Raw genomic sequence first — 9,512 nt, forward strand, 5'->3', positions numbered from 1 at the left:
ACTGGGAGACTGTCTCTTCCTCAGAGAGGTCTTCATTCTTTTCACCTGCCCAGCCTGTATTTATTTTTGCTAATAAAATGTCTGTTTTTAGCAGGATCTCTCCCCTTGTTGGCACCCTACACTCAGATCTGCAGCCTGCTCTCTTCCCTCTGTCTTGGCTATATGGAAGAAGCTCGTTCACGCTGAGTTGGAGCAGACCTCAAGTGGTGGTTTTCAAACTTGAGTGAGCATTAGAGTAATCAGACATCAGCAGTCCTGGGCTACATCCCCAAGAGATGCTGAAGCTAGGTTAATAGGTCTGGGCTGGGTAGGTCCTAGGGCCCTGTCCAAAAAGGCCTCCACCCCTTTAGGGGGCCCTCCCATCACTGCAGAAAAAGCTCTGTGACGGAAACCAACATCAGCCACCTTCCCCCCAGGGGGTTCCTTGGGGCTGCACAGGGGAAATCAGCAGTCCCCCACGCATCTACCTCCTCCCCACTTGTGCCCACATCTGTCCTGAGGAAAGATGAAATTTCTGTGTCTTGAGAGTGAGTCAGGAGATGTCAGCATACAGTGATGAGTTAGGTGTCCTCTCCCTTGCCTATGCCTGTGCCACCCCAGGGGGCGAAGGCGCAGCCAAGTGTCGGAGCAGCGCTTGAGGACTGAATGGTGGAGATAAAATGTCCCAGCGATTGAGATGGGGAGGGCGTCCTACCTGAGTGTGAGAGCTCTTTTCAAAGATGCCCAGAAAAAGCTACCCCAGTGAGTAGGGGCAGGGTGGGGAAGGAGATGGATATATGTAGGTCAGATTGTGTTTACCTCCTACCTGAATGTCCCTGACGTCAGCAGTGACCTTCTTCTTCTTCTTCTTCCTTCTCCCTTCTCCCTTCTTCTCCCTTCTTCTCCCTTCTTCTCCCTTCTCCCTTCTTCCTTCTTCTTCCTTCTTCTTCCTTCTTCTTCTTCTTTTCTCTCTCTCTCTCTCTCTCTCCACCTTCCCTGGAGTTGGTTCGTGTTGGCTCAGGCCAAGCTTAGAGGAAGGAGGGAGGGAGAGGAGGAGGAAGGCACTGGGCCAACCCAGCTTCTTTCCCCCTACACCTTGGGCCCTTTCTCAGTTTCCATGGTGCCTCGAACCAGGGATGAGCCTGCTGGATCCCGATAAACCTCAGCATGTGTAATGTTAACACAACACACTCGTACTTCTGTCAGATCGCTGGGATGCCTTCTCCCTCCCCTGATTAGGTGCCCCCACCAGCAGCCCCAGCCCAAGGCCAGGAAAACCTTGCTCCAGCTGTCCACCAGGTGGTAGCATTGACCAAACAATAATAAGGGCTACTATCACCCAGCAAGGGACTGTTCTACAACTTGTCAACTCATATATTCCTCCTAGCAACTCCCAGGAGGATTAAGTACTATTGTTAGCCAATGTGACCTTGGGCTTTACTCCTATAGTGAGGAGTAAAGCTAGGATATAGGCGTAAAGCTAGGATTTGAACCCAGAGGGTCTGGCTCCAGAGTCTGGGCTCTTAACCCCCTCACTATACTGTCTCTAAAAGTCAGCTGCCACCTCCCACCCAGGTCACTCTGAAAGGGGTCTCCTCCTTCCCTAGAATGACAGCGCTCCCATTTTTTCAGTCTGTGAAATCACCCGTGGGTCTAGCTCTGTCCTTAATACTGTCCTTCTACTTCAGCCCCAAATTCCCCCATCACAACTTTTGGTGAGCAACTGGATTTGATGTCCATTTGAAAGTCCCTGGAAAGAAATGTAGAGGTCATTTAACTTTCATTCATGCATTCCTGCAACACAAGGTAGGGAGGCCCCATGGAGGTGTGAGTGATCAAAACAGACATAGGGATCAGACAAGTTACAAAATGAATAAGTAAAATGTAAAAAAAAAAAAAAAGTTACTTGGTAATACGTTATGGAGAAAAAGCGGCTTCCTAGGAAAGGGGAGTCAGATAAAGAGAAGGGAAGACTTTAGGAATGGAAAGAGGGAGGGATGGGCCCAAACCACTTTTTTTAACCACCATACTTTGGACCAGGTGCTGCAGCTTATCTGTGTTATCCTAGTAATCATCACAACCGCTCAGTAAGGTGGGTATTGTCCTTCCCATTTTACTGAGAGGTAGATCAGAGAGGTTATGTAAACTGGCCTGGGAATGGCCTGGCTGCAGGGAAGGTTTAGGACCCTGGCTCCCCCAGATCCCCCAAACCTAGCCTGCTGCTCAGAGGAGGCTGCGAGGTGGGGATTCAAGGAGGAACTCACTCAGGGTCACAGCTGTGAGCTGCCCCCTGTGCTGGAGACCAGTGTCCCCGAGGAACTTCCTGGCTAGCCAAAGCCACAGAAACATGCCCTGGGACAAATAAGGTGCTAAGAACCCCTCCTGTGTGCACACTGCAGGGGGGCCAAAGAGCCCATTCACAGGACAGTTACTGTCGTCCCCTTTTTACTGGGATGCTCACTGAAGACTAATAAATAGCAGGCCATGTTCTTATCCAAGTCTTTTGGCTCCAAAAATCCCAGCTCGCACCTTTCAGCACTCCCTGCCTTGTCCTGGGCTAAGTGACCACAGCTGTTACCTGACAGATGAGTGGTACAGGCAGGGCCACCATGGAAAGTTCAGGGCCAGGAGCTGGGGTCAAACTCCTACCGTTCCCTCCACCCACAGTGGCCTTTGTGACAGGAAGGGGGAGGGGTGGAGGCCGTGAGCTCTACAGATGTTGATAGAGCCTAGGTTGTGCTTTTTTTAATGGTTGAGGGAGGAGGTACAGCCCCCTCCCTGGGTCACTGCCGTGGGTTGAGGTCTCTCCAGGACCCAAGAAAAGTCGTCCTCATCATTGAATCAGGCTTCCCAGAGGGGGTGGCCCTTGAAGGATGGGGCTGGGGCAGTATGGGGCCTGCAGGCTGTCCAGGCCCCACATACTTTCCACCTTCACACCCCCAGGCCCTCCCTGGAAGGGAAGGCTTGCACTGAGCTTTAAGTGGTTTCTGTGGTTTAGAGGGTGGGGAGGAAGGGAAAACAAGTCGGTGACTACTCCCCAGTTCCAAGCCGCTGCCACCACCCTCTACCCCCTCCAGGCTGCTTGCCCCCTGCGTTGAGATTCCCCAGTCTGATAAGGGAACTTGGGCACGTGGAGGGTGAAATGATTCTCTGATCCCTATCAGCCTCTTCCTTGCATAAGAAATGTAAGAATGAATTTGAGGAGGAAAAAAAACCACTGCCCCGCTTTGAAAGGACTGATTCCTCCAGAAAAGGGGCTGTGATTGGAGCAGGAAGGAGGAAGATTAGGCATGAGGGGGGACTTCCCAAAAGGATGATCACAGTACCTTCTTGCCCTAGGGAGAAAGAACCCCAGGCATCCATGCGTAGGACAGGGAAGGGGTGGAGACCTGCGAATGTCCAGGAGGCATGTGACTTGCTTAGGCCTAGAGGCCAGGACCCTGTCTTCCAAAACCCCAGTCACTTCCTCCCCACCATGCTCAGTGGCACGAGTGGCTGGGAGGGGCAGCCATACTCATGGTATTGGGGGTGGCCGGACCACCTGGGATGGTGCCCCCAACCGGGAGCTCAGAAAGGGCCCTGGGAGACCCAGAGTCACAGAGGAAGAGAGGCTGGAAGAGGAGAAAAGACGGAGAGGCACACAAAACAGAACCATAGACAGGGAGGGGCAGGCAGGGAGAGACACAGAGAGAGGATTCTGAGTGGAAGCAAAGCCAATCATCGGGCTGGGAAGGGGAGAGCCATACAACAGGACCCCAATCCTCCCCTGCACCCCTGTCCCTCTGCCTCTGGCTGACTCTACTCGTCTGCCAGAGGGCACTAGGTGGAGTGGTGCTTTGGAGAGCATTGCCTCTTAATCCAAGCCTGCCCGAGGGGGAGAGCCCCAAAACAGACTGGCATCCTGTTCTGTGCAGAGAAGTGTGGGCCATAGATAGATAGACAGATAGATCTATGTGGGCCACACAGATGCATGGGCCATGCGTTTACCAAATGATACGGGGATAATCAGAGGCACAGATACAACACTGTCAGACTCTTGGCACGAGGAGGTCCCCAAAAGCGGCCACTCCACTCTTCCTCACTCCCTATCCCCTTGCCCACCATCCTAGGAGTTGGGAAGTCCTTCTCTATGCGTCTAACCTTTGTCCCTCGAGCTGCAGCCATTGGGAGACACCAGGAGTTACCCAGGAATGGAGGTGCTGATGGTAGCAGAGTGTGAAGCTCCAGGGTGGGGCGGGAGTGGAGGATGGCGAGATGGGAGGGCAGGAGAGGGAAGGGACAGCTGCCTGCCCTCTCCACGCCAGGTGCCACGTGCTGTGGTGTGGCTGCCTCCTGCTCTGCTGTTTACCAGCCGGGAGCGAGCAGGAGGAGGTGCCAGGGAGCCGCCCCACTGCATCTTGGCCCCTGGCCAGCCAGCCTGTTGGGTAACCAGGACAGCCAGGCCCAGCTAATCAAACTCTGGACCGAGGCTGTGCAGGAAAGAAGTGGCATCCAGGACCTGCACCAGCCTCATTCTGTCCCGAAGCCTTCTGCAGAGCCCTTCCTCCGTGCGGGCCCCAGAGTGTGCCCACCGAGTCTGGGGGCTCTCCTTCCTCCAACTAGTGCAGCGTGGCATCTCTCCTGGCCTCTCCCCTCCCATTGCTCTTCTGCCCCCACACACTCCAGCCCTGCAACGGGGCCCCTGACAGATGAGGAAAATATGGAGGCATCAGCAAGCCATGGAATTCTAGGGAAGGGCAGCAAGGTGCAGGGGCTAAGTGAGCAGAGGCCTCAAGGAACTGAGGAACCATGGGATGAGTCTGACCTCCTCCTGGAGAAGCGGCACAACCCCCCCCCCCAGAAGCCCTGTTCTTGTCACCTCTCTTGGTCAGGTAGAAAACACACCATCCTGAAGTCACAAAGACCTGGGTTCAAATCATGGGGCAGCCACTTATTGTCCTCAGGCAAGTCAGTAATATCTTTGAGCATCACATAGCTTATGGGTAAATCTGGAATAATGGTGGGTGTTGTGAGGATCGAGGAAAATCATGGATTTACACAAAGTGCCTGGCAAACGCTAGTCCCCTTCCCTTCACTTGTTCCTCCTCAAGGGCTCCAAACCCTGTTCCTCTGGTCTCTCGCCTTGTCCCCTCCTGCTGCCAGGCCGCTCTGTCAGCCACTCCTTTCCCCTGCCTGCTGACTGGCCAGGTGCTCCCTCCCTGCTCCCTCCTCCCTCCCCTGGGCCCTGCTCCCTGCCCTCCTGGGCAGCCAGGGCAGCAAGGACGGCACCAAGGGAGCTGCCCCATGGACAGGGTCCCACAGACACAGCACCGAGCCTCGCAGGGTAAGAGGCCCATGGCCCTGCAGGCAGGTGGAAAGGACTTGCCAGGAGGTTCAGAAGAGAGAGAGAGATTGGAAGAGTCTGGTCAAGAAGCAAGAGGAGGAGGAGGAGGGCAAGACAAGAAAGGAGGAGAGAGATGGATTGGCAGGAGATGCGCGCCAGTCTTTTGAAGGAAACTGAAGGAGAAGCAGGAGGAGGGGCTGGGGACACTGCGGAGGAGGAGAGCGTGGAAACGGGGAGAAGCAGGAAACACGTGGAGAGGAAAGAAAGGGAGCAGCGGAGCAGGAAGAGACAGGTGCGGGGCGGGCGGGGGGCGGGGGTGAAGAGCGGAGCCCAGGAAGGGTCAGAATGTGGGCAGGCCCTCCCCAGCGCGCGAGCGCCCCCTGCGAGGAGGGGGCGACACTGCTTTCCTCGGCGGGCAGAACGGGCCGTGGCGGCTGGAAGACGGGCCACTCCACCTTCCGTTCATTCACCAATGGACGAACCTGTCCTGCCTTTCAGGGTGACAGACAGAGGCTTGGGGGAGGAAGCCACCACACCCTGTCAGCTGCCCATGCCCACTGGCCTGTCACTTTCCTCCGCACTGGCCCAGGAGGGTGGGATTTCATTTCTGCAGAGAATGTGGGGCAGCAGAACCGGGCAGTGGGAGACAGAGGCAAGCAGTCCTTGGCCCCACGCGTGGTCTAACTCAGAGACCCTCTCAGAGCACGACCCACGGTCACATGCTTGGTCAGCTATGAGCACCAAAGGGAGTGAGTGCCAGCAGGCACCAGGGGCCACCTGGTGGAGGACAGCTGGTGAGGGGAGCACCCCCACCCCAGGACTGCTCTGAGGTGCAAGGCTGGAGGCCAGGGAGAGGGTGCCACGTCAGGGAGGAAGCTGGGTGGGGCCAGTCAGGATCAGGGGGAGGAGGGAGGAGCCGGATGGAACCACTCCTTCCCTGGGCAGTCCTCCCCCTCCCCACTCCAGCAGAGCCCCACCCTTCTAGTCCATTCACCCCCACTCTGTCCCCCGCGAGGAGGCCGGCCAGTGGGGAGCATCTCCCGGGCAGAGGGACAGTGTGTGGGGGATGGTGGAGACCAGGATTGGACAGTGGAAGGAAAAATATAACAGGAGAGCAGATCCAGAGGTTCGGAAGACTCTAGGGGGCATGAAGGAGGGCAGCAGGCTTTTCTGGGACAAAAGGCTGGGCTTGTGCTCTCTGAGGAGCTACTGTGTGGTTGTAGGAAACGGACCAAGATCTGGCAGGGGAAGCCTCTTCGCAGGGGACTCCCTTGGTAGGTGTTCAATAAATGCTATGAATGAATGACCAACTCCCCACCACCACCCCTCCCCCCCACACACAGACACGATGTTCTAGCTAAGGTTTTCCCCTTAGCAGCTGCCCCTCCGAAGTATGTGCATCCCTGCCCACCCCACATCAACCCACCTGGGCACGTTACTGCCAGCTCTCTACCTGGACCAGCTGGAGGAAGGGATTCCCTCCTCTGCAGGCTGGCCGGCCAGAGGCCCAGAAAGGCAGAGCGGGGTCTGTGCTCCCCACTCTGCCTCCTCTGCCTCCAAACATCCTCAGCGTCTTACTCTCAGCCTCCACACCTCGGGCAGTCCTAGGGGCTTTCAGGCACAAATAAGCAACCAAGAGGTTTAACTCCCACAGAGATGTAACTCCGGCTACAGAATATTTATCGCGCACCTCTAATGGGCCAGCCGCTATGGAAGGCTCTGGGAATACCAAGGCCAATGAGACAGCTTCCCAGCTAGCAGGAGAGCCTCGTTTCATGGATAATGACACAATGATAGCAGTTAGGTAGCAGCGCGGAGAGTGTCGGGAAGCCAAATGCACGGTGCTGAGTGTCAGCACGAAGGCAGGGAGAGGGGCACGGGCAGTTCCTCCGGTGGGAAGCCTGAGCGATGAGGCGAAGCTGGCTTTACACTGAGCGGGGTGTCAGGAAAGGGCCTTCCGGGGGAAGGAATCGTTTGGGGAACTCCCGGAGGTAGTGAGGAGCCTGGCGCTTCTGAGGACCCGCGGGGCAGAGAAGGAAGAGGGGCTGCTATGGAGGATGGTCCCACCTTCAGCTCAGACACCAGGTTCTGGAGGAAGGAATGGGGTGGGATAGGGCCTGTGATGGGGAGGGGCAGGTCTCCTGGTGCCCATGGTCTTCAGCTTTTGGCCCCGGCCCTCTCTCTTCTCTTTCCAGAGCTGCTGGCTGCCAAGAAGACCCACACCTGTGAGTAGCGGGTTGGGGCGGCACCTGTGCTGGGTGTGGAATGATGGCTGGAGCTCGGCGGGCCCGGGGGGGGGGGGGGGGTGCTCCAGAGAGGAAGCCGGGAGCTGGCCCAGGCAGAGGCGGCGCCTAGGGTAAGAGGGGAGATGGGGAGCCTGGCAGGGGGAGGGGTGAAGAAACCTCAAGAGCAGGGTGACAGGAGATCAGGGGGAAGCCTGCGGAGAGGGAGCACGGCAGATCCGAGGAGAGTGATTATAAAAGGGATCCGTGGGAGACGGAGAGGAGGGGTGCTGGACAGAGGCACAGGAACCAGCCGGGGGGAAGGAGGGAGAGGGAGGCAGGGGCAGCCTCAGGGACTGGGAGCCTGCGCCACCATGTTTGGTTTTCCTCTCGGTGGTTAACACGTCCTGAGGTGTGAACAAGCCAGGCTGTGCAGAGCTGGAGAGCAGGAAAGCCTTCACCTCTGTAGGAAACATGACACACAGGGACACTCTGGGCCCTGAAAGACTGAGGCTACAGCATGTGGGAAGGGGGCTAGAGCTCAGGAAGGACTTCCCAATGGATACTGGCAAGTAACTATCCTCTCTAGGGACCTCTCAGCACAGCAGATCTACCCCCCCCCAGTTTGTGGGAGAGGCTACTCCCCCAGAAAATACACCCACTCCACCTCAGTCCCAAAGCTTATATCCCATCAGGGCCATGCACGCCCTTAGCAGCCTTAGGGTACTCTGGGGGGAAAGCCTCCCTAAGCATATGTCCCCAAATTAACGAGGACTGCTCTGGGGCAAGAGAGACCACCTGCGTTTCTCCATGGCCCTCCCTTGGATTACCTACCAGTTCCTCCCGAGAGCTCGCTGACCCTGCTCTGGCTTCCAAGATCGCCTAGAGCCTCCCTGTTCCAGGCAGAGAAATCTCAGAGGCAACAGCATCCCCTGGTCCCTGAGCTGGGCAGACAGGGGCTGGGGGGCCATCCAGGATGCTACAGCCTCCTGGGTGGGGGGTTGCTTTGCTCAGCACAATCCTGATCGGTGCCTCGCCTGCCCCTAGCCACAGGGCCCCACGGAAATGCTGAGCAGGGCCCTGGGAGGAAAGCAGGTCAAGGAGTGACGTGCTCGTGCGCTGGGGGGGATGGGAGCCAGGGACTATATGTGGGTGGGGAGGGAGAAGGGGGACTTTCGGAGCAGCTGGAACTGGAAGAAGCTATGCTCCATTCCTACCTTAACCTCTTACCACAGAAACTTTGGCCAGGACCACGCCCCCTTCCCCCTTCCCAGCCCACTGGTCCTGTGCAGCCATGCCCCCACCCCCACCCCAGAGTGTCCTATGAGAAGCCAGGGTGACGGCCCCTCCCCCAAGCCACTGCCCAGGTCCTGAGAGCCAGAGGAAGGCCAGCAGGGAAAGGCCTGTACCAGGCTGAGGAGCTACTAGAGACCTGGCAAGATCAGAGACCTCTTGGGAAGTTTGGTGCAGAGAATCCAGGAGAGATTAATGACTCCCCCAGGCTGGGAGGCTCAGAAAAATAGATTCCAAATTGAGACAACCCCAAGGAGGGGGTCCAAGACAACCCGAGAAGGGAGGAGCCCCGGAGGGACCCCCCAGACCAAGAGAGGGCCGAGCTACTGAAGGGCCCTGAAGAGGGAATCCCCAGGCTGAGGTACACCACAGAGCAGATATGAGGCTGAGAGAGCCCCTCAGAAGGACTCCCAGGCCAAGAAACTCTAGACTCACATGCCAGGAGACCTCCCAAGCTGAGACACCCTCAAGTGCAGACTTGAACCAGAGAAACCCTCCCATTCCTCAAGTGGGATTTGGGGCCAAACTGCCTGAGTTTGAATCCTGACCCCACCACTTACTAGCTGTGTGACCTTGGGCAAGTTACTTAACCTCTCTGTGTCTCATTTTCTTCATCTTCAAAATGGGGATAATGGTACCTACCTCATAAAGTATTTTGTGAGTATTAGATAAACCATATAAAACCTTAAGAAGTG

This window comes from Eumetopias jubatus, unplaced genomic scaffold (assembly GCF_037043125.1).
Source record: "Eumetopias jubatus isolate StellerSeaLion01/CBP00866 unplaced genomic scaffold, mEumJub1_p1.0 scaffold_4, whole genome shotgun sequence".
Lineage (NCBI taxonomy): Eukaryota > Metazoa > Chordata > Mammalia > Carnivora > Otariidae > Eumetopias > Eumetopias jubatus.